This window comes from Phyllostomus hastatus, unplaced genomic scaffold, assembly GCF_019186645.2.
Source record: "Phyllostomus hastatus isolate PE091 unplaced genomic scaffold, TTU_PhHast_1.1 phas_contig_37, whole genome shotgun sequence".
Lineage (NCBI taxonomy): Eukaryota > Metazoa > Chordata > Mammalia > Chiroptera > Phyllostomidae > Phyllostomus > Phyllostomus hastatus.
In genome coordinates, this window is record NW_025333867.1 from 7653854 (window position 1) to 7678102 (window position 24249).

Below are 24249 nucleotides of genomic sequence, written 5' to 3' on the forward strand. Positions count from 1 at the left end.
TTGAATGGCACCGGGGCTGGGGATGCTTACCTCCCTCAAAATCAAAAATCTTTATGTGATTTTTGACTCCCCCCAAACTTAGGTTGTCCCTTGGTATCTGGTTCCAGGGCATTGGTTTCAGGATCCCCTTCAGATACCAAAATCCATGAATGCCTAAGTTCCCTATCTATACAAAGCATAGAGCAATGCAGACTGTCCACCTTCCATATCTGCAGACTCCCAAAGGCAATAAAAAATAGAACAGTTATTTATTGAAAAAAATTCATAAGTTCAAACCCACATTCTTCAAGAGTCAGCTGTGTTACCATTACTTGGATGACTGCCTTCATTACCATGTCAAGGCCGTGGTGGGGAACACCCTTTGGAGCCTGCGGAGCCCCTGTGGTGTGGGGTTGTTACCAAGTAATGTCCAGGTTATTCTAACGAAGGCTGGTAATTACCCAGGGCTTTCTGTGGAACAACCACCTGGAACTCTTTGTGTTGCAAATCATAGGGACAACTATTTTCTTTCTATGAAGTGGCATGCGAGTGCAGAAGTAGAATCCATTTTGAGGTAAACTGATGAGGGCTCTCTCCTGGTTTCTGCTGTGATGGGTCAGTGTTGATTTGTATTTGAAGCTGCACACACTGGCTTAGGCTCCTGAAGGCCCACTGCAGGTGCATTTAGACACGGCTTTCTGGGCCTTTAATGGCCTAGTAAAAAATCTCTGGCTCCTTCCACAAGGGACACCTCCCCACCTTTCCCTTCTGGTTTCAGCTTTCCCCACCATTGGCTTAGCTTTATTCTCCTTGACCAAGGTGGTGACGAGTTAGCACAGCCATTCCCTCACCTCAGCCACTGTTCCCTAAGTGCCTGCAGCCCCGGCCATGCCAGCCTCCCATCCTATGTCTGGTGCCCATCTGGGAGGAGCTGCCTTAGGGCCAGGGACAGTGAGTGGGGTGCAAGTCACAGCCTGCTCTCATGGAGGCATGGTGGGAGTCACCAGTGCTAGCTGCTGTGTTTGGCTTGGGGCATGTGTACAGAAAAATGTGACGTAGTTTCCATCCTTAGGGAACCCACAGCCTAGTGACAGGAATTCTCTCCTTCACCAGAATCTATGCAGGCTCCCCTCCACTTTCCAACAAGGCCTCCTCTTTGGGGTTTCTGTGTTCATCTCTACATTGTCAAGTTTTAGCAAGAATCCTGCTGTGTTGGTTTAGCTGGACTGCCCTATTCTCCACATGTGACCAACCTCCATATTTAATTGAGTTCCTTACCCCCAACATCCCCAGGTGATGTCTGACTCCCCAGCCTGCCTTCAGCAGCATCCTACTGGCCCACTTTACCCCAATTTCCCTCAATCCCGATGTTTCTTTAGTGATTTTCCATCCACCGACCCCACTTGCTCCTCCCTGTAAGTTCCCACTTGCCCACGTTGTGCTCGGAAGTGGGGCTTGGTTCTCTCCTGATGTCTCTTTTCTCCACTTTTACTCCTGAGTAAACTCTGTTTTTATCACTTTACTGTCTGGCTCCAGTTTTTCTTAGACACTAGATGATACAGACACTGGTGAACAGCTGGTTCAATCCAACATAGAATTCAAATAGGTGCGAAATATGAAGGTTTTCAAAAGAGAATAAAGTTGATTGGCAAAGAAGCAAATGGTGACATTTGGAGGAAGTCTGGAGCCAGAAACAGGAAAAGCAAATATTGGGGCAGGAAATAGGGGGTTCTGCTCAGAGGTATCTCAAGATGCAGCCAGAGAGGTGTAGAAAACTGATTGGGTCTCCATCATCAAGGCACAAGAGGGTTTCTGTGTGCATGCCAAGCACAGGAGAATAGGTTAGAGGGACATTTTTACCTGTTCAGACAGCAAGGGATAAAGAGGACCAGCCAGGGGGCTGTTGTACTACTTACAGGAAATCGTCCAGTCTGTGTGGATTGGTGGGGTTGCAGGAAATCAGAGAGGGACAGAGCAGAAGAGGAAAGGGTGGATGTGGGAGATGGAAAGACATCAGAGACTTGACCCATCACAGCAACCCAAGAAGACACTCACCCCAACTACTTTCGTCATAATAAAAATGCATCAGAATTCAATCTTCCTTAGTTAGAATTTCACCCTAGCACCTCTTGCTCCCATCTGCAGAAACATTGATAATTGACATTAGTTATCATGGCCAAGACTCAGAAAAAGCAAATAAGTTTCAATAAAATTTTAGTTTTATGTGTGTTCATCTGCTTTCTAATTTATTGAAATCTGGAGATCATGCAGGGTAGTCGAGTGAATGCTCTAAAGATTTCTAGTAGCTGAGCATGCATTCCATAGCCATTTCAGCAGGCAAAGGGTTTGCTAACTCACTTTTAAAATTATAACCACAAAATCATCACCCTACATAATGTAAATTGTTTTGGCATATAAATCAAATTCTTCCTTCGGACAATTCTTTGTCCTCTCTTCTATAAGTAAGACAGAATTCTAGTTTATTTATCTTTCCTTCTTTGGATAAACTAATTTTTTTCTTGTTACAAAAGAAAGAATTCTAGCCCTGGCTGGGACAGCTCAGTTGGTTGGAGCACTGTCCTGTAACTGAAAGACTGCGGCAGTGATTCTTGGTCAGGGTGCACATGGGAGGCAACCAATCAATGCTTTTCTTCCACATTGAAGTTTCTCTCTTTCTCTTTCTCCCTGCCATCCTCTCCAAAAGCAATGAAAAAGTGTCCTCACATGAGGATTAAAAAAAAAATTCTAAATCACTACCTTGGAACCGAAGAATAGACCTGAATCCACAGAGCAGAGTGAAGATTACAGAGTGAAGTTCAGCTGACCTCACACCACAAATTAAGCTGCAGTCTGCTTAACTCCCAGCAACAACAAATTAAGTGACTGTGCTTAAAGGGTGTTGGGATGGCACTGGGCAGGATGCAGACTCTATTAATGAAAAATGCTCAGTCCGTCGCTCCTGCCGCTGTCCAGTTCAAGGCAGCTGCCTCCTGCTGTCCCTACAATTCATCATGTTCCAGCTCCCACTGTAGTATCATCAGAGAGGTGCCCCAAGGTTGTGACAGTTTATATTTCTCTGGTCATTTGATAGTGGGTAGGATTAATGGTGATAAAGTCAAAGAAATTGCTATTAAGAAGTAACATTAAAATGTTCTCAAGTGAGACCTGTGTGTAGTCAGAGGTGAGCTGACTTTAAAGACACATCAAGTCAGGGTACATATTAATTTTCTTTTACTTTGAGGTCATTTTGGCTGGCATTTCCTATCCCCTAGGCCAGTAATGGTTTTACTCATGAAGTGACCCAATGCATAAGGAATAGGGAACTCGCAGAGGGGGAGCAGAGGTGAGCAAACCTCAGGAGTTGAAGGCTTCCATGAGCTGGTTACATATGCCATACTCTATAAATGCCTCATACACAGTGGAATCTGGCAGAAAGTTCTGGTCTCTCCCCCAGCAAATTCTTACTGGGAATAAGGGCAGAGAAGGGACCATACAGGTGCATAGGCATTAGTTCCTACCCGAGTGTGACTCAGTGCTAAACCATCCCACATGCCATGGAAAGGGAGGTATCACGCCTCCCTTGGACTCATAGAGCCATTCCTTGAGGAAGCCTGTTACCCATACCCGTTGCCTCCCCACAATGATGACAGGAACAGAATCTCCCCTTGAGTCGTCAGAATGTTGGATGAGCTCAGTGAAGCCCACATGACTGAAAAGTAGGGTGCCACACGTGGATAGTATCACAGGGGCATGGATTTGGTCCCAGTATCTCCACATTTACCATGTGAACCAGGATTGGTGGGACATCAGCAGGCACTGGCTGACTGCACTTGACCCACCTAGCTAATGGCACCAGCCCCACAGAACTGAGCCTGGTCTTCCACGGAGAAGGTGGTGCTAAGGTCCAGCTGAGCTGTGTCCTTTCTGGAACTTTATGTGAATTAGCATCTCCCTTCCCCAGCCATGCTGAGGGCTGAGAGCTGTCCTTCACTAGCTTATGTTTACCTTTCAGACAAGAAATTTGGTCTTTAACATAGGATCATAAGAAAGAAAATGAAAATGCAAAAGAAAAATAGATTTATTTGCACAAATAAATTTGTTCTCAAAACTAGAATCCAGGGTTTGCGGGTTTGTAGGCTGGGGCTCTGGAGCTTTGGCTTTCTTCTGCTTGACCTCTGTGCCCATTCAAATTCAATTGTTTTCTCCCTCAAACTTCAGGTGAAGCTAGCGATGTGTTGCCCTTAGTGGATGGGGTTTCATGGTCTGTCTTCCTACCACTTAATGGCAGAGGTTGATGGACCACTGTTTAAGTCTGTGGGAACATTATGATCAGACCACAGTTCTGGCTCAGTCTGTGCTGGCCTCTGGGGTGTGTTCTGTGCGGGCCCAGCTCCTGTCTCCTCCTGCACCAGGTCTGTCAGCTAGAAGCTCTGGTTTCTCTCAGAATCTTAGATTCCTCTCCCCTCCACTGTACTACAGCTTCCATAACTGGGTGGCTTTCAAAACAAAGTGGCAAGAGAAAAAGAGAGGGGAAAAATAAGCAGGATTTTTCCAAATTCTTTGGAGTACAAGAACCTGTTTTCCCAGGTTCTTGCCAGAGACAGGTTTTTCATCAGCATTTTAGGAGATTACACCCCAGTATGGCTGCAGCTTCAGGGTAGGAGCAGAACCAGGAAAGGAGAAGAGAAAAGGGTCCCTGGCACCCTGGCAGTCCCCCACTCTGGCTCCAACAAGCCCTTTGTCCAGTCCTCTGAGTCGTTCCCGTCCCACCCATGGAGCAGTACTGAGACTCACTGCCTTTAAGAAAAAGCTGGTATTAAGGAGGGAAAACCAGTCAGGTCACCACTGTGCTGGTCTCCTCGCTGATGCTTCCTTGCCAGAATCCACAGTTACCAGCCTTTTCTATTCTGTCCCGGGTTCATGGTTGTCATCAATGTGGGGATGGCTGGCCGTGGACCTGCCCCATCTAGGTGGCTCCAGAATGATGTGTTGTTTTTTTGTAGAAGGAGAACAGGAAGGAAGAAAGTTGGTCTGGACAGTAAGTAAACTTACTTTAGAAATAAGTGGACAGTGTTTTCTTTTCTCATAATCCTTTGAAGGGCTATGTTGGTTGTCATGACATACTTTCATTCTTTTCTCTGGATATTCTTCCTGAAGGTGGATGGAGTTGGCTGCACAGATACAGGGGCAAAAGGATGGGTGTGCTCTCCTGACTTCTGAGATGCATGGTGTTTGGACTGTCCTGCATTTCCGAGTCTCTCTTGCTTTGCAGTTCAGGTCTGGCCAGAGGTGGGAACAGTCATGAGTGGCTCCTCCCAGGCCTTCCTGATACCACCCACCCATCCATCCATCCTGCATGCTGTTGCTCTGTGCTTATTGCCAACTGAATGCAGAGGGTCAGCAGGCCTCCAGGACACTTGATGGGGCCACACGTTGGAGAAGCCCTGAGTCCCTGAGTATCTGTGTGGAAAGAACAAGTAGTGTGGCTCCCTGGCCAACATTGTGGGACACAAGGAGCAAGTACACTTCACTGGGTTCCGATGCCGAAATGTTCATAATGACAACTCAACATAAATACCCTAAAGGGCAGAGTCTTCAGTGAGCAATTAGAATCTCCCAGGCTTGACCACTGAGTGTCAGACTTTTGATGAGTCACTTTCTGTCTCTCATCTTTGTTTAACCCCCTAAAAATGGGGCATGTTGATTTCACCTACCAGCATTAAATTTTCCTCCTCACAGCCCTGCTGAAAGACAAACTGAAGCCATCTCTGGAAAGAGAGAGCATATGAAGACAAGGTATTATTATTACCATAATTTTGAGTACCACTCTGCCAAGTGCATAGAGAACAATTAGTAATCATCCCTTAACTTTGACAGAGTATCTGAGTATCACTTCTGAAGTTGTGATTTGCAAATAATTAGGAAGGACACATTCCCCCTGATTAAACTGCCTTTCCTCTGATCATTGCACGTCCTTGAGTAGGATCATTCATGGGCACTGAGCCTGCAACAGCCACCAGGTGCCAGCCAAGGTGCCAAGAAGTGAATCTGCTCCCAACAGGACCTTGACGCAGCCTTCTGCGAATGGCATACCAGTCCCATCTGCGTCACTTGTTAGATGTGGTTGGATGCAGCGAGAGGGTCACTGTGCCAGACTGCCTTCTGGTCACTTCTGAGATGGTTAAAATGTTTGGAGACTCCTTTAAGAAACCAGGTGATAAGGTGAAGAAGCCATTCACCTTAGTGATTACATTAGAAGTGACCCAGACACATCAGCTTTATTAAAGGCACTGGAACCTCCTGTGATTGGAGGAAGAGCCAAAAGCTGTGGAGGTTGGTGCTCTGGGTGGTGGCCCTCGGACCCACTGACCACCAGGTTCCCCAGGCAGTTCCTTACGCCCAGCCCAACCCTAGCCACCCCTCCTGGGACAGAATCTCTGGGACAAGGCAAAAAAAATCTGGGTCCTCTGCTCCTTTTTTTTTTTTTACATTTTTGAATATACTTATAGATTCACATTGTTTGTATGAAATAATACAGAAAGGGTTATACTCTCTTAGTTTCTCTTAGTTTCCCTCAATAATAACATAAAAATCTCACAACCAGGATATCAACATTGTCATGAACCAATGATGTTAGGCAGATTTCCTGGTTCTCTTGTTGCTCGTTTGTGCATGAATATTTAGTTCTGTGCACTTTCATCATGTGCATTCACTGTGCAGTCTGGATAGAGAGCAGCTTCACTGATTCTCCAGCACCCAGGACAGTGCCAGGCACATGTAAGAACTCCAGAAGTCTGTTGAGTCAACTGTTCAATTCCCCCTGAAGAGGCCTATAGTACTTTGGTGCAAATGAGACAAGTGATAGAGAAACACTTGTCAAAATATCTGAGACACTGCAAACATTAAATCAGGCCCAGAGCTTTGAAAGTGAGATGCAGTAAGCAGGGTAGAATATGGTTATTCTCCCCTGAGAGTGTCTGCACGTGGACTGTGAAACACATACAGGTGTGCCTGAATATCTTTTTAAAGATACTCAGATCATTTTAGGTGTTCACCCACCCACAGCTCTAAGTGGCCTTCTGTTGTTGAGTAGCTCTGAAGCATAGGGACAGTTGCTAGAAGTGTTCTCACAGTACAGGGACATGATAGACACTCTATAGGATTTAGTCTCTGGTTGCCGCCTTCTGGGCTACCTGTGAGAGGCACTTGCAATCACACTGGCTTCATGTTGCTTTGTGCAAAGGATGAAACATCAGGATCCAAGGTTCCAGAGGTCCGATGCCATGGAGCCGGGGCACATCTGGGTGGCTGGTGTGTAGCCAGTTACACAGAAGCACACTACTCGTGGGCCTAGGAGAGATGTTCCTGGGGGGTTGTGCCCATAGACTTGGTAATAAAATCTAAGAGGGTGGGAAATGGGGGCCACAAAAGGTGGAGAATGAAGGAAGAAGACCACTAGCCGCTCCAAAGCGAGACAAGCAGTTATGGTCCAGCTATGGGGCTGCTAGTCTAACCAGAGGCAGAATGAGAGCACACCTACCACGGAGGAAACAGAGTGAGTCTGAGCACGGTCTGAGCATGTGACGAGAGTTGGAATTTCTGCTCTTGCAACAGGGAAAGGCAATTAGAAACCCTAAGGAAACACTCCATAATAAATGCACGGCCCAATCTGGTTCGGGAAAAACAAGGGTTGGTTTGAATACTTGGTAAAGTGTAAGAAAGAAACACTCCTGAGTTTGGAACTAGGACCTCTCCTGTGAGTAGAAAAAGTCCAACCCAGAAGCAGGTCAGGCACTCGGTCCCCTGATACAGGGGTATGGGTGTCATGAGCTTCAGGAGGTTGGCCAGCCAGGGGACTTCCCACCTGGGGGGTCATGTGACCAGGTGCCACAACCCATGCCGGGACCTTGCAGGGGTCCTCCAGGCAGTGGCTCAAATGGGATGACTGAGGATGGCTGTGGAACTCACAGGGCCAGGGAGGCAGAGCCTTGTATCTGGGGTCCTGTGTGGCTGCTCACAAACCTGCTTACCTTCACAAGCAGGTACACGGGAAACAAATGATTGTTTGTGCCACTCTTCATTTTGAGAAGTGTCTGTTACAGTGATTAGCTATGCTAATTCAGGTTAATTGGTTTTCAACTTTCTGAACTCTATATGCAAAGCACCAGAGAGTGTAAGGACTATCAACCCTAACAAGGTGAATTGTCTGTCATCGGCAGTGGAGAGGTTGGGGAGAGGAGGGTGACCGTGTGGCCACCTTCACATGCATGGTGGGGCATCAAGGGAACCTCCCTCATTTGGGGAAAGTGCTACAAATCGATGGTTGTTGTAGATATACCTGCAAATATGCTAGACTCTGATGTGACTGTACTGGGAGCTGGGGTGATCCACCTCCCTACCTGTCAGCAGGAAAAGCACTGAAGCTGGTCAAAGTGTGTTAGGTTAATCAAAAGGTATGGAGGTGACCCCTGGAGATATGACCTCAGAGCCAACTGAAGGGGTTCCTCTGAGAAGCAGGACTAGAGGTGGGGAGGTGGGCGAGTGGGCTCCTCACCTCCTCTCTTCTTGCTCCCTTCTCCTTGCCTCCCCTCCTTCATCCCTTTTTCCCATCATCCACCTCTCTCCTTCTTTCCATCTCTCTCCCTGTCTAATCAGCCCTCTGCACTATTTTGTATGTTAAACATGTGCATTTATTACTTTCCCCAGGGGAAAAGGTCAGGCTCCACTCTCCACTTTTGACCTTTCTAGAGAGAGATATTTAACCCTCAATTTCTGCATCTGTCCATTGGGATAATAACTAATTACAACCTAGACTATTTGAGGTTTAAATGAAGTCAATTCATGGATAGTCCATACCATGACACTGGACACATGGTAAATGTTAGCAAGTATCCTGTCTTTCTTGCTACTGTCACTAATGTGTCAGCCTGCCTTTGCTACAGTGATGCTGCCCATGCCTTGTGCTGTGTTGGAAATGTGGTCCTACATCTGAGTCTACAGCACTGACCTGTCCTAGTAAATTTGCATGAAAGGAGATAGACAGGGAGTCTGCTAGGGCTGCCTCAACACTCATGGGCACGTCCCCAAGGAGGGAACCAGGCTGCATCCCCTCCCATCAGCCAGTGGCAGGATTGGGGCTGTTTTCTCTCTTCTCATCTAAGATGCATTTCACATGACAGAAAGGAAAAAAAAGAAAATTATCCATAAAGGAGAGGTTGGGACATGAAGATTCTACAGAGCTCAGCATTTCCTTAAGAGCTCTTAATGATCCTATGAAATGTGGGTTTGATGACTTTCTGTCCCTTTCTCCTTTTTTATTTTGCAACTGTCATGCTGCTCATCATCTGACACAGTGGCCTGCCAGTCTGGGGGAGGGGCAACTGGTGTGCTGTGGTTGAGCTGGAGTGGCTATGCCAGGAAGAAGTTTAAGGAAACCCAAGCAAACTGTTGATAATGTTTCAGAAGCAGGAGATCTTGACATTGGCTAAATCTGGGGAGTGAGAAGGACACATTCCCTGGGACCACTAACAGGTGCAGGGATGCCAGGTACGGCAGTGATGGGCGTTGAGCCCAGCCCCTCACAACAAATGGGTGTGTAAATGGATGTGACTGTGAATGTGTGAATGTCGGTGTGTATAAATGATTGTTAATGAATGTGTATGAATGTGAGTGTGTTTGTCTATGTGCATGCCCTGGGGAGGGACTTTTTTCATTGTAACCTCAAGACCTTAAATTTAGACCTTTGGCCCTACCTTCAGATGAAGTTAAAGACACTGACAGCCTTGAGCAACAATGCCATCTGCTTCTAATGTGTGTCCTACAGTGGACACACACCAACACAGCACTAGGAGTTATTACTTTAGAAGGTAAATTCTACAATTTTCTTTTGATAGAAAAATTATATGGAATTAGTTGTTTGGGGTTAAAATGTTTATTAATGTAAACGTTGAAAATAAACCACCATTTTGAGTGCTGTTTGGCCCTTTTTTCATGGGCAACGCTGGCACCGCTGGCAGGTGGGGTCACCATGCAGGGTCCCCATCTGTCAGCTGCAGGTGGCTGTGCATCAGGTGGGCCTGCTCAGCTGTCCTCAGATGTGTGAGAAGGTAGCAGCGGGCCTGATATGCAACTCTCTGCACCTGCACACAATGGTGACTCCCCACACTGGCATCATTTGGTTTTCTTAATGTACCTGTAAGGTAGAAAGAAGAGAACCCAGGCTTGTCTAGGACTGCTCTACAGGCCTCAGTTCCCAGGCTCTTCTCATTGCTGCGTGTCCAGAGGCCTCATGAAAGTAGGAGTTCAGGTAGCGTGAGCACAACTCACCCCAGTTCTGTTTGTAAGGCCCGGCCTGCTTTTTCTTTTTCTTTTATGGATATTTTTATCACAGTAAAATACTTGCAATGAAGCTTGCCATTTTAACTATTTTTCAATGCACAGTTCAGCAGTGTTAAGCACATTTATGTTGTTGTGTGGCCGACACCACCATGATCTCCATCACTGCTTCCATATTCTCCAGCTGACACTTTATCCCCACTAAACAACTCCTTGTGCCCCTGCCCCATCCCTCGTGATTTCCCTCTTACCTGTCTCTATGACACTGAAGACTCTAGGGACCTCCTATGAGTGGAATCACACAGTATTTGTCTTTTTGTGATGGGCTCATTTCACTGAGCATAGTGTCTTCAAGGCCCATCAAGGTGGTAGCGTGTATCACAATGTCCTTCCTTTTCTAAAAAAAGTGGAATTTATTGGGGTGACATTGGTTAATATAATTTATTGGGGTGACATTGGTTAATATAATTATACAGGTTTCAGGTGTACAATTCTGTAATACATCCTCTGTATACTGTATTGTGTGTCCATCACCCCAAGTCATGTCTCCTTCCATCACCATTTATCTCCCCTTTACCCTCTTCTACCTTCCCCCAACCTCTTTCCCCTGGTAATCACCATGCTGTAGTCTGCATCTGTGAGAGTTTTTTCTTTGCTTAATTCCTTCACTGTTCACTTAGCCCCCCAACCGCTCTCCCTTCTGACATCTGTCAGTCTGTTTTCTGTATCTATAAGTGTATATCTATATCATTTATAGTTTTGTTCTTTAGATTCCACATAAAAGTGAAATCATATGGTTACTTGTCTTCCTCTGCCTGGCTTATTTTACTTATACAATACTCACCAGGTTCATCCATGCTGCCACAAAGGGTAAGATTTCCTTCTCTTTATGGCTGAGTAGTATTCCACTGTGTAAATGTATCACTGCTGTTTCATCGCTCATCTAATAATGGGCACTTGGGCTGCTTCCAAATCTTGGCTATTGTACAATAAATAATGCTGCAGTGAACATAGGGGAGCATATATCCTTTCAAATGAGTGTTTTATACCTTATTAGCATCTTTATTTGTAAGAGTTGTTTTTTGACTCCCTCAGACAAATGTATACACAGAAAAATCAAGCCCTCGTTCGTTAGTGCGGGTTTGATCCAGTAGGATCAGCATGTTTGCCATTCTCTATAAAATTTTTCTTAGTTACTATCACATTTTTATTATTTGATTTAGAAACTGTCCCCCTTCTACCTCTACCCTGAGCTACTGCAAAGATACAGAATGGAAAGCAAGACATACCCAGAAGGAAGTGGGAACACAGACGAGGTTCAGGTCCTCTTGTTTCACTCTTCCGGCTGTGGAGACAAAAGCCATGTTGCTGGATTTTCACTGTCCTCACTGTATTCTTCCTGTCATGTACACATTTGCTCAACTCCAACAGAAAATGAACACACTACCCCAATTGACGGCTGTCTTTAATTCTGTGTCCCCACTCTTGGTGAAAAAGTAGGTGAACTTAACATCTCACATCACAAGAATGGGACATTACAAAGCCTAAGGAAGTGAGTACTAATTACAGAAAGAACAATGCCAGTACTTGCTATTATTATGTGCCTGGGAACATTTAAAGAACTGTGTACAAATGAACTCTTTATATCCTAAAGATAAGTTACAACTATTTTATCCATTTTACAGGTGAGCAAACTGAGGCACAGAGAGGTAAAGTACAGTGATGGGATAGTCACACAGCTAACAAGTGGCAGAACTAGAATATGACCCCAGGTGGTCTAGCTTCCCAGCCTTAACTACTTCTCTATACTGCCTTGTGATACTGCCTTTTACAGGGAAAAGCTAGAATTCAACTTTTATGTTTAGTAAAAATATATAATCATTTGTAGACCCCAGAGGGTTGTTAGAGTGGGTTTATTTGTTTATCTGGGGGACTGTACCTCTCAGGAAAACATGATTTTTTAAAAAGTCTTAAGAAAAACACTGTCTTATTAAAATTTAAGTCTTAATCACTGGGTATGATGCATCTTGTGAGGTTTTGATATCAGTACTATGAAATCCACAGTTAATTCCTGTGCTTAAAATCCTCCACGAGCTTGGTGCTAAGGTAGCAGAGTGTATGAAGACCATATCAGGCCAATGAGAAGGCTTTCTGGAGCCAAAACACTGGCACCACAACCACTCCTGAAAGACAAAGTGTGGTTGGCCTTTGTCTCCTGAGCACCATCCCCCTCCCCCGCCGCCCCCCCTCATTGTCCCCCCCACCACACCCTCCCCCCCAATCTAGAAGAGGTCAGCATTCAGGCAAGCCTCTCCTCTGGGCTTTGTTCTTACAAACAAGAGCAGGGCAGTAAAACCTGTTGAGCAGCCACAGGGGCTGACAACTCCTGAGCCTTCCCTAAGCACAGAGACACCCTAATCTGAGTCAAGTCAGCACCTGCGGGAACCAGCTGCTAACTGCAGGCACCTTTATATTCTCTCTAGGGTCAAGCCTGCAATGATCTGGATTTGTTAACCTGAGATTGCCTGAAAAACCCACAGACTTCAGAGCTTGCCTAAGGGTCCCTGAGACTAAACACACACACACACACACACACACACACACACACACACACACACACACACATACGATGATTAAAATTCTGTTGAGATCTCACCCTGTGTTTCCTCCTCCTAGCTGAGCAGAGTAAACAAAGCAAGGGCAACTCCCAAAGGTGACTGAAGAAGCCCAAGAACCCCTGTCTAAGGAAAGTGCAGGAACATTCAGCTGACCTCAGACCAGCCCCCACTTCCTCCCAGCCCCGTATTGTATCCCCTACTGCTTCTACCTCCCCACATCCATCACACCACACAAAACATCCAGAAGACATCTCAAGAACATACCCATTCACCTCACAGCATGGAACAAAACTTATTAATACCATCTTTTATTCCTCTTGAGCCCACTTCTGAGAGCTATAAAATTATTATGAACATTAATTTGCCATCCTGGGTGCAAGGTAGGTACTGTGCCGATTTTACAGAAACATAGCCACTGAATTTCAAAGCTGTGTTTTATTATAGTACCCAATGGCAATTTATCAGCAGAGCCCTCCTCCTTTCATCTCTGACACTGACTTCACCAATTCCTGCTGTTGAAAGATAAACTAAGCAATATTTAAAATGTTAAGTGTTTATTTAAGCAAAAACTGGTTTGAATTGGGCAGCATCTGATCTAGCCGACAGAAAGAAGCTCCAAGGAACTGCCCCAAATCAAAGACTTTTATAAACTTTTTAAGAGATGGAGGGGTATATCAGCAGATTACTGACCTAGTAGGTGATTCTTGATTGACTGGCTTAAGATTCCATTTCTGGGAGAGCCAAACTGTAATTAAGACTTAGTTTGGTGAGCTGGGCTTAGCATAAATGACTCCATTTTGGGCCTTTTGTCTAATATTTAACACTCCCTACATCATATCAGACAAAAAGCTTGGTTTGCTTACAATGTACAGCAACTTAAGTCAGTCTTCCAAAACTGGCCAGCAGGTGCGCACTGGGTGATCAGAAAGGAAAGACCATAGCGGGGTGGAAATAGAGCCTAGGTGCACCCAAATAACAGAAAACCGAGGTCTCTGGCTTCAGTGACTTTTCAGTGCCTACTCAGTGCCTTTTCTTTTCCTTTTTAAATTTTATTTCTTGATTTTAAAGGGAGAGAAAAGGGGAGTGAGAGAAACACTGGTTTGTTGCACCACTCATTCACACATTCACTGGTTGATTCCTGTACGTGCCCTGACTGGGGATCAAACCTGAAACCTTGGTGCATTGGGACGATGCTCCAACCAACTGGGCTACTTGGCCAGGACTTCAGAGCATTTTCACAAAACCTTAACATCTAGAAGTCAGGGGGCTGACCACAAATACCTTCATGGTGGTGGCTTTACAGGGAACATGAGGGACATATCCAGCCCACCATCTACCACCTCCTCCCCCAGAGTTAACAGAAGAGGGGAGAGTCTGAAATAACCTCAAAATAGCAAATCACACTAGCATCTGTCCAACTGATGCCAAGGAATCCACATTTTACATAGGCCTGTTTGAAAGAATATGGAAAGGGTGCAAAAACTTAGAAACATGAGAAAGTCTTCATCTGCAATAGGAAGGACTTACAAAGATGTACAACACTTCCTGAGTGCAACAGACAAGAAACAGGCATCACTACTGAGCTTGTCTTCTTAAAAAAGGTGGGAGGGGCCTATGAGTAGACTAGGGGCAGAGCAGGGACCAAGCTGAGGTTAGTCAGAACACAAACAACACAAATTGGTCAGGTTACAGACAGTCAGGAACTAATGTGGAGCTCAGTTCCCAAGCAGCTTCCTGGAAACAGTCCCCTGCCAGTCCAAGGCAAAACAGTTAAAAACCAGAGCAGCAGCTACCATTTATTATGCACTGTCAAGAATATTTATAAATGTTATTAAAGGCATATCTCATAACAGACCCTTGATCTCAAAACCCATTATCCATACTTAGAGATGAAGTCAATGCTTTAAGAAAAAACTTCATACTTGAAAATGGACAGGAGAGATTACTGGATGTCCATTCAATGAAGCCTGTAGGTACTGTTTTATCTGACTCTATGGGGGTGTGCGCTTTTGCCTTTGAGACAGCATAGAGACCTCTGCCCAGGACCCCAAGGGCACTAGATGGCTAAAAGGAATGCGGGATCCCCAAATATCACTATCCCTTCACTCCCTACTCAAAAACACATAAGTAGCTGATTTTATTTTCCTTCTGCCTGCTTCAACTGCTGACCGGTATGCACAGTAGACGAAGGTTTGTCGGCCATCTTGCTCCTACAACTCAGGAGCCAATGACCAAACAACAGAGCTGGAAGAGGACATCACCCAAGCTTGAAATGGAAAATTCTGCAAGCCTGCCTTTTCCAAAATACCCTCCTTTTCAGGCAAGCCCAGTTTGTCCCCAGCTTATAAAAACAGCCAAGCAGAGCCAGACCCTGAGCCATTTCAGAGGACTGTCCTTTTCTCTGTGCTTGAGCATAAGCTTAATAAAATCTGCCTAGAAACTTCTATGGGGTTTCCTCTCAATTTCTATCTTGGGGAACCAAAGAACCCCAATGCCACTAACACCTTGACTAAGTCATTTTACAACTCCAGAAATAGACTTGAACTTGAAAAAAAATATTAACAATGCAAACAATTCTTTGCCAAATTCATTTATTAGTAGATTTTTTCATGGAGTCTTCAGGGTTTTCTATGTACAGTATCATGTCATATGCAAAAAATGACAATTTTACTTCCTCTTTTCCAATTTGCATGCCTTTTGCTTCTTATCTAATTGCTGTGACTAGGACTTCTAGTACTATGTTGAATAAGAGTGGTGAAAGCAAACAACCCTGTCTTGTTTCTGATCTCAAGGCAAATGCTTTTAGTTTTTGCCCATTGAGTATGATGTTGGCTATAGGTTTTTCATATATGGTCTTTGTTATATTGAGGTATGATCTCTCTGTTCCCACTTTGCTGAGAGTTGTTATCATAAATGGGTGCTAGATTTGATCTAATGCTTTTTCTGCACCTACTGATATGACCATGTAATTTTTATCTTTCATTTTGTTTATGTGATGTATCACATTTATTCATTTGCAGATATTGTATCAACCTTCAATCCCTGGAATACATTGTACTTGGTTAAGATGTATGATATTTTTAATATATTGCTGGATCTGGTCTGCTAACATTTTGTTGAAGATTTTAGCATCTATGTTATCAGGGATATTGGTCTATAATTTTCTTTCTTTGTAGTGTCTTTATCTGGTTTTGGGAAAAGGATAATGCTGACTTTGTAAAAAGAGCTTGAAAGTCTTTCCTTCATTTGAATTTTATGGAATAGTTTGAAGAGGATAGATGTTCTTCTTTGAAAGTCTGGGAATATTTGCCTGTGAAGCCATCTGGTATAGGACTTTTGTTTGCTGGGAGTTTTTTATTACTGCTTCAATTTCATTATTTGTTATTGCTCAAGTTTTCCGATTATTCCTGACTCAGTGTTGGTCTGTTATATGTTTCGAGAAATTTGTCTGTTTTTCCCAGGTTTTCCAATTTATTGGTATCTAATTGTTCATAGTATCTTTTTTACAATCTTTTATATTTCTGTAATGCTGCCAAAGTAGCAGGATATGAAATTAATATCCAGAAATCTGTGGTACTTTTATACATAGACAATGAACTCTCAGAAAGAGAAATTAAGAAAACAATCTCATTTACTATTGCAACAACAAAAAATAAGGTACCTAGGAATAAGCTTAACCAAGGAGGCATGAGACCTGTACTTGGAAAACTATAGGACATTGAATAAAAAAAGAGAGGGAGACGCAAACAAGTGGAAGTATATACTGTGTTCTTGAACTGGAAGAATTAACATCATGAAAATGTCCATACTACCCAAAGCAATCTATAGATTCAATGCAATTCCTATCAAAATTCCAATGACATATTTCACAGATCTAGAACAAATATTCTAAAAATTTATATGGAACCAAAAAGACCTCAAATAGCCTCAGCACTCTTGAGAAAGAAGAACAAAGTTGGAGGAATCACAATACCAGATACCAATCTATACTACAAAACTATTGTAATCAAAACAGCCTGGTACTGACACAAGAATGAGCATATAGATCAATGTAACAGAACAGACAGCTCAAAAATAAGCCCATGCCTTTTTGGTCAATTAATATTTGACGAAGGTGAGCATATAATGGAGTAAAAACAGTCTCTTCAATAAATGGTGTTAGGGAAATTGGACAAGTACATTAATAAAACTGCAACTAGACCACCAACTTATACCATACAAAGAATTAAACTCAAAATGGATAGAAGATGTAAATGTTAAGTCATGAAACCATAAAAATCTAGAAGAAAACATAGGCAGTAAAATCTCAGACATATTGCATAGCAATATTTTTGCTGATATGTCTCCTAGGGCACAGGAAACACAGGAAAAATAAACAAATGGGACTACATCAAGCTAGAAGCTTCTGCACAGCAAAAGAAACCATAAACAAAATAAAAAGGAAACTCACCATATGGGAAAACATACTTGCCAATGATACCTCTGATATGGGGTTAATCTCCAAAATGTAAAAGAAGTTATACAACTCAACACCAGGAAGACAAACAATCCAATAAAAAATGGGGAAAGGACCTGAATAGACACTTCTCCAAAGAGGACATACAGATGGCCAATAGCCATACGAAAAAATGCTCAACATCACTACTCATCAGAGAGATTAAAATTAAAACTACAATGGGTTATCACCTCACACCTGCCAGAATGGCTACCATCAGTAAATCAACAAATGATAGTGCTGGCGGGAATGTGCAGAAAAGAGAACCCCAGTACATTGTTGGTGGGAATGCAGATTGGTGTGACCACTGTGGAAAACAGTATGGAGTTTCCTCAAAATATTAAAAATGGCACTGTCTTTTAACCCAGGGATCCACTTCTGGATATATTTCCTAAGAATCCCGAAACACCAACCAGAAAGAATCTATATACCCCTATGTTCATAGCAGTGTTACTTACAATAGCCAAGATCTGAAAACAGCTCGAATGCTTATCAGTAAATGAGTGGATAAAAAAGCTGTGATACATTTACACAATGGAGCACTGTGCAGCTGTGAAAAAGAAGGAACTCTTACTCTTTGCAATAGCATGGATGGACCTGGAGATTACTATGCTAAGTGAAATAAGCCAGAGAAAGACAAGCACCATGTGATTTCACTTATATATGGAATCTAATGAACAAAATAAACTAATATACAAAATAGAACCAGAGAGTTAGATACATGGAACAGGCTAAGAAATGTCAGTGGGGAGAGGATGGGGGAAATAGATAAAAGAAGATGAAGGGATTAGCTAAAGAACACAAAGCACTGTCCAGAAAGTAGCCAGCCATGTTAATATGAAAAATAGACATTTATTGAAAATCCAAGATACAAGAAACATTGTACATAGGACAATGACACCTCAGTCCCCTTCAAACCTCAGTCCCCTTCAAAGTAAGACTTTGGAACCTCACACAGTTCTCCCAGTGTCTCTTTCACTGTTCAAAACACTCTGCAAAATCCTTTGTCAGAATGGCCATCAGCTGCCCCATCATATTTTCCAGTATCTCATCAACAGTCTGAAATCTTTCCTTTCAAAGGTGATTTTAATTTTGGGAAAAGCCAGAAGTTGCAGGGCACCAAATCTGGGCTGCTGGGGGCCTGAGTTACTTGAGTGATTTGATGTTTGCCAAAAAAACTCTGCATGAGATATGACACATGATTGGGCATGTTGCTGTGATGAGGCTGTCAATCACCAGTTGTTCATGGCTGCAGCCATTTTCATTGTATTGCATCTCTCAACTTATGTAGAACATCGAAGTAGTACTCCTTATTAGTTATTTGGCTTGGAGGTGCGTACTCATGATGGTCAATACCATCACAACCAAAAAAACAAAGTTAACGTGGTCTTGATCTTGCTGTGATTTTTCCATGCCTTCTTCAGGCATGGAGAATGAGGCAACTTCCGTTGGAACGACTGGGCCTTCACTTCCAGATCATAGCCATAGACCCATAATTCATCTTTGGTTATGACCTTCTTGAGGAAATCTGGCTCATTGATAGTGGTGTGAATCAAGTCATTAGCAACTCTAGCACATTGTTCCTTTTGCTCTGATGGCAGAAGCTGTGGAACGAATTTTGCCATGACATGTTTCAGGCAAAGACCCTCCGTGAAAATCTCAGACCAAGTTTTTGAATCCCCAGATCAGCTTCTAGTTCTTGTACTGTCAGTTGCCAATCTTGGTTGACTGCAGCCTGTACACATGCAACATTCTCAGGTGTTCTGCTTGTTGCAGGCCTTCCAGACTGTAGATCACTTTCAACAGATTCTCGACTATCTTTGAAGTGTTTGTGCCACACTTTTATTTGTACTGCATTCATTGCATTGTCCCCGGAGGCCTTCTGAATCATCCAAATACTTTCTGTGGAAGAATGTTCAAGCTTAACACAAAATTTAATGCAGATTCGTTGCTCTAGTTGCCCAGTCATTTTGAATGCCATGGTCACACAGTACACTTGCTCACTCAGTAGCATCTACCATCCCCACTGACTAGTACAATGAAGTCATCATTGTTCATGCATGCACATCCCAGTCCACTCTCCCTGGCTGCCAGGTTATGTGATGTTGCCCAAACCATTCTCAACAATGGATGGACCTTTTCTGGACAGACCCCATATATATATAGGCCATGGACACAGATAATAGTGTGGTGAAGGCCAGGGAAATAGGAGGTGTGAGGTTGGGTAGATGTGGGCAAAGGGCAAGAAAATGGGGGATATCTCTAATGGTATCAATAAAAAACTAAAAAAAATACAAATAATTCTTGTCCATAGCAATGCAAATTAATTGTGTTTTGTGAGATCTTGTTGGGAACTGCCCTGACTGGTATCAGAAGCTGAAACCCCCACCTAGGCTAAGGCTAAGGGAATGCCCTTGGAACTGTAAGCCAGCAAGGAGACAAAAGCTTATCTTCCTGGCAGGAATGCTGCTTCTGCTGCTTTATTCATGACTGAACCCCAAAAAGCTTGGTCGGTTAGCCAAAGATGGGTAAGATTCCCCACAGGGGGAACGACCTAAGCCAGGCATGATCACTTTGGGAGGCCCCCCAAAAGAAGGACTTGAGGGGCTGCAGCAAAAGGGGGCGATGGACCCTCGCTCCTCGGCTTTGACATAGCCTGAGTTCTCAGCATCTGGGAAAAAACCTCCTTGTCTCCCAGTTGCCTTAGTTCTCTTGCTCCACCTAAGCCTGAAACAATGACAGGGTGGTGCAGCTCGGTACTGAGAAGTGCGGATTCCCCGGGGTGATCAGGCCTAAGAAAGAACATGTAAATTACTGTGAAACCTTCTTTGTTTAGAATGCTCTCAGTTGAATGAGAAGGGTCTTAGGAGGAAGTTATTTTGTTCCTCAGTCTTACAGCTCTTTGACCCCCAACTCAATAGACCGGCAGAGTTCTTTGTTTTCTATGGTTCCTTACTTCCCCCTAAAGAGTACTGTACTTTACCTGAATTATTATGCAAAATGAGCCCAATAAAAGCAGGTATGGACGGTAAATCAGCGTGCTCCCCAATAGGGGGGGTGGCCATTTCGTCCCTACTTGCCCACAGAAACTAGTCTGTCTCTGTGCATGTGTGTTTTTTCTCGCGTGTTTATCGTCGAGCCATCCACAGTGTTCCGTGGTCACTGCTGGCCGGTGACCCACGCGCAACAAGATCTATTTAATTACTACCCTAGAGACAGATCTTGTAGATGTTACCATTTTTGACTGCATTTCCTGTGAACTGGTATAGTATCTTTTCCAGTTCCCTCATTGATTTAATGAGTTAAATAAAGTCTTTGTTATATGTGTAAATATATATATGTATAAAATAATGATTCTACCTTTCTGAAAAACCATCTCTTAACAATATTAATAACTCCCCTATGAATAACTTTGAATAAGCAACTTCAGAGAGTTCCATTTGCTGAATATCATTTCACTTCAAATGTCTTAGATTCCAGCAGCTAATTAACAATGAATTCATTTGGCAAAGGAAGCCCATAGTGAAACTTGCTTTGTAGAAGATAATGCACCACTTGGAGGTCAATAGAGGGTGTAACTGGGTGCAGGCAGAGAAGCCCCAAGTCCCACCCCACAAAATCCTAGCTTTGGGGCTGGGAAAAGCAGCAGCACAGGGATTGAGAGTTATTTTGCATATCAATAACAGCAAGCTAGCTTCAAAGCCTGTGAGAAGCTAGGGAGAGGGGCAGGACTTTGACAGCCGATGTGTGATGTAGCTGGGAGGCAAGGTCCCCTGGGTTACAGCGTCTGTGTGAGAGCTTGGAGATGGCTGGCTCCAAGCTACGGGCCAAGCCTGCCTGGTGTAACCTTGGCAGCAAAGAAAGGCAGAGAATACAGGAATGCCAGCAGGTGTAGCCAACAGTAGAAGGAGTCGGAAATGGGGTCATGGAAGAGGTTCCAGGCTGGGATTTAAACAAAAAGGCAGCCTGTCATGTGGTTTTGAACTAAGAACTGGAGATCTGAGGGACACAGCTGATGGTGATGGGAGCTGTGGGAGACTTGCTTAGCTGAGCATGGACTACTGGAAGGAACTGGGAGAAGTGAGCTGTGAAATTCTGTTTTTTCCTTCTGGAGGGCGGTACTTCTGACTGGCTTGCTCTGAGACTGGCCTGACAGGGAAAAGGGGTTGGGCGGGAGGGCAAGACTGTGTGCTTGTGGGTGTATCTTCGTTTCTAAAGGGAGTGAGATTTAACAGTAGAATTCCACCATTTTTCTAAACCTGTATAACTTTTAATTAAATAGTTCCTTTCCTTTTTACCAAACTCTGGCATTGAGAGCCACAATTCCTACCAATGGTGGGCACAGAAGAACCAGAGTACAAAAAGACTTCAGAGTGGGATGCGTTTCTGTTACAAGGGGGCAAGATAAGGGCAACTGCTATCATTTGGTCTTGTGGAGAGCCCAAACTGGCCAGCTGGTAAGTCAAAGTGAAGGGTCAGCTCTAAGAACATTCCAAAGATGGCATCAACAGCATCTTACAATAATCTTACACAAGTGAGTAAAACAAATCCAAGTCACAAGGTGCTACAGGAAAAATAGACTTCAATGGAGCAAAGGATACCCCCTGTAAAGAGCAACTAAGTACGCAACAATTTAGTACAGGAATATGCTCAACAAGTGTGTGGACCTGAATTAGTTATCCCACAGGAAAACTACCCAGGGCCAGAATCTTCTCCTTCCTTTAGTCACATTTCTGGTGACCATATACCAACTACCTGACACTGCTGGGCACTCAAAACAAAAAAACCTGGTAAGTAAATGAAATGAATACATCTGTATTAAAAAGCAGAAAATACAAAATTCAAGTAGTGTTGGCATCTCAGGAAAGAATGTTGGTAGGGAAAGTGGGTGCCACTGAGATTGGGTGAGGTGCCCCCTAAAGGCCAAAGGAGATCTCCCAGGATCACATAGCTACTTCATGGAATAATGTGGCTGGAATCCAGTGTTTTGGAGGCTCTAGCCTGAGGTGGGGGCTTGCAGATTTTTATTTAAACTAATCATAATTATGAAACAAAGGTCAGGGAGATGTGCACAACCAAATATTAATGTAAATAAGTTAATAGAAAACCCAAGATATGGGGGGCTTTTTTAATTGTATTGATTTCATTTACCATCCATTAGCCATTCACTTGATTCAGACATTTTGAAATCTTGGCTTATTGTCCCAATTTTGCAGCTGAAACACTGAATCCCAAAAGTAGAGCCAGATTACACATTTTACATTAACTCTGAATTCTCATAGAAAATCCTATTGCTAACCAGGCTTGGAACAAGTTACACCAGGACAGCGCAGCCATGGTACTGGCGGAAGTGAGGCAGGAGAAAGCATAGGAAGAACTCTGAGACTGCAATACTGTCACTGGCCAGCATTTAACACCCTGGTTGCCAGGAAACACCTTTTACCAATTAGGCAGAATAAATAGTAAACGGAGGCAGGAAGGAGGAAGGAGAGCCTTGAGGCTGTTTTTCATCCCAAGGCCTGAATGTGGGAGAGGGTCCCCAGTGCTTACAGAAAGAGCCCATAAATAACCTTGGAAAGTGTCACAATTTTAATTAACTGCCTCCTGTCACGTATTTGTTTTACAACAGGATGACCAAGTGGAGTCTGGAGCAAGATAAGGATTCGGGCTGACAGATCCCCACACATCCCTAAGCTTGGGTAGTCACATTCCCCCAGGAAAGCTGGTGCCACATTTACCCGTTAATCAATATGTGACTTTTTCCCCTCCTATCCCACCAACTACCTAAGTCCTGGGAAGAAAGGACTCTCTCTCTCTCTCTCTCTGGGGCTCAGGGTGCTCTTGGCTCTCGGGCCACAGAGCCTCTGGCCACCAGGCTTCAGGCTTGCCACCCTGGTCTTCAGCCGCTCTTGCTTTTCTCACCCTGCTTTGCCCTGAAACTGTGTCTTTCACCCCCTACTCTACCCAGTCCTGTTCTCTTCCATGGGAACAGGCCACTAATAAACTGATTACATACTACTAGATTTGCTGATATGTAATTCTTTACATGCGTCAGCAAGAAGAACCAGGTCTCTTCCGTCAACAGAAGGATGCCTGAAGAGGAGTCACTCAGTTTTAGTCCTGGAAGATCCTTGACCATTCCTTCTACAGAACATGCTGAGCCAGTTTGCCTCACAGTGGTCCTTCCCACTTAACCAGGGTGTTTGGGGGGATCAAACATCATCTATGCAAAATAACTTTGTAAATTAATGCATTATCAATAAAAGGAACTATCATTAGAAAACGATACCATTTTCTAAGCAGAAAAGAAATGCAAAAAAGCCAATAAAGCCAAAGAAACTCCACCTAAGGAAAGAGATACTTCACTTGGGATCCAAAGGTTCCCCTTGGACTTTGTCTTTCCTTCCTTCTTGGCGGGTGCGCGCCAAACGAAAACCTTCTTGGAGTGAAATTTCAAGGCAATTTACAAACCAACTTTCCATCGGCTTTCTACGAATGTGAGAATACCTTCTAGGCAACTCAGAACTCACCAGTTTCCATGTGTTAAGGAAACCCGAGGCAAGCCCCTTCCAGTCCCACTCAATGTCAGAGACCAACAAGCTTCACTTTGCAAACCTGTTGTGCGAGACAGTAGTCTTTAGAAAGCGCGCTCCCAGTAGATCCCACAGCACAACGGCCTTTAAGGAGCAGGGAAGTAAATCCGGAGAAAATGCACGCCTTCTCCCTCTCACGCAGCTCAAGCCCTTCTAGATAGTAGGGCGCCCTGGCAGAGCCCAACACGAGCCTATCACACAGCCCAGAGCTGCCCACCACGAGGCTGCA

General features: G+C 43.9%; 1 long non-coding RNA gene across 3 annotated transcripts; it reads right to left on the minus strand.

Moving 5' to 3' along the window:
• Nucleotides 1-4086: 4086 nt before the first annotated feature.
• LOC123820768 lies at nt 4087-24249 on the minus strand. Of its 3 annotated transcripts, none has more exons than XR_006786017.1 (5): nt 23958-24249; nt 11604-11659; nt 11159-11313; nt 10566-10711; nt 4087-5747 (listed from the first exon to the last, which is right to left on the minus strand). It is a non-coding gene; the product is annotated as an uncharacterized LOC123820768 (long non-coding RNA). The 3 variants fall into 3 exon arrangements; XR_006786018.1 differs by lacking the exon at nt 4087-5747 and adding an exon at nt 9904-10171 and having other exon boundaries at nt 11159-11293; XR_006786016.1 differs by lacking the exon at nt 4087-5747 and adding an exon at nt 9904-10171.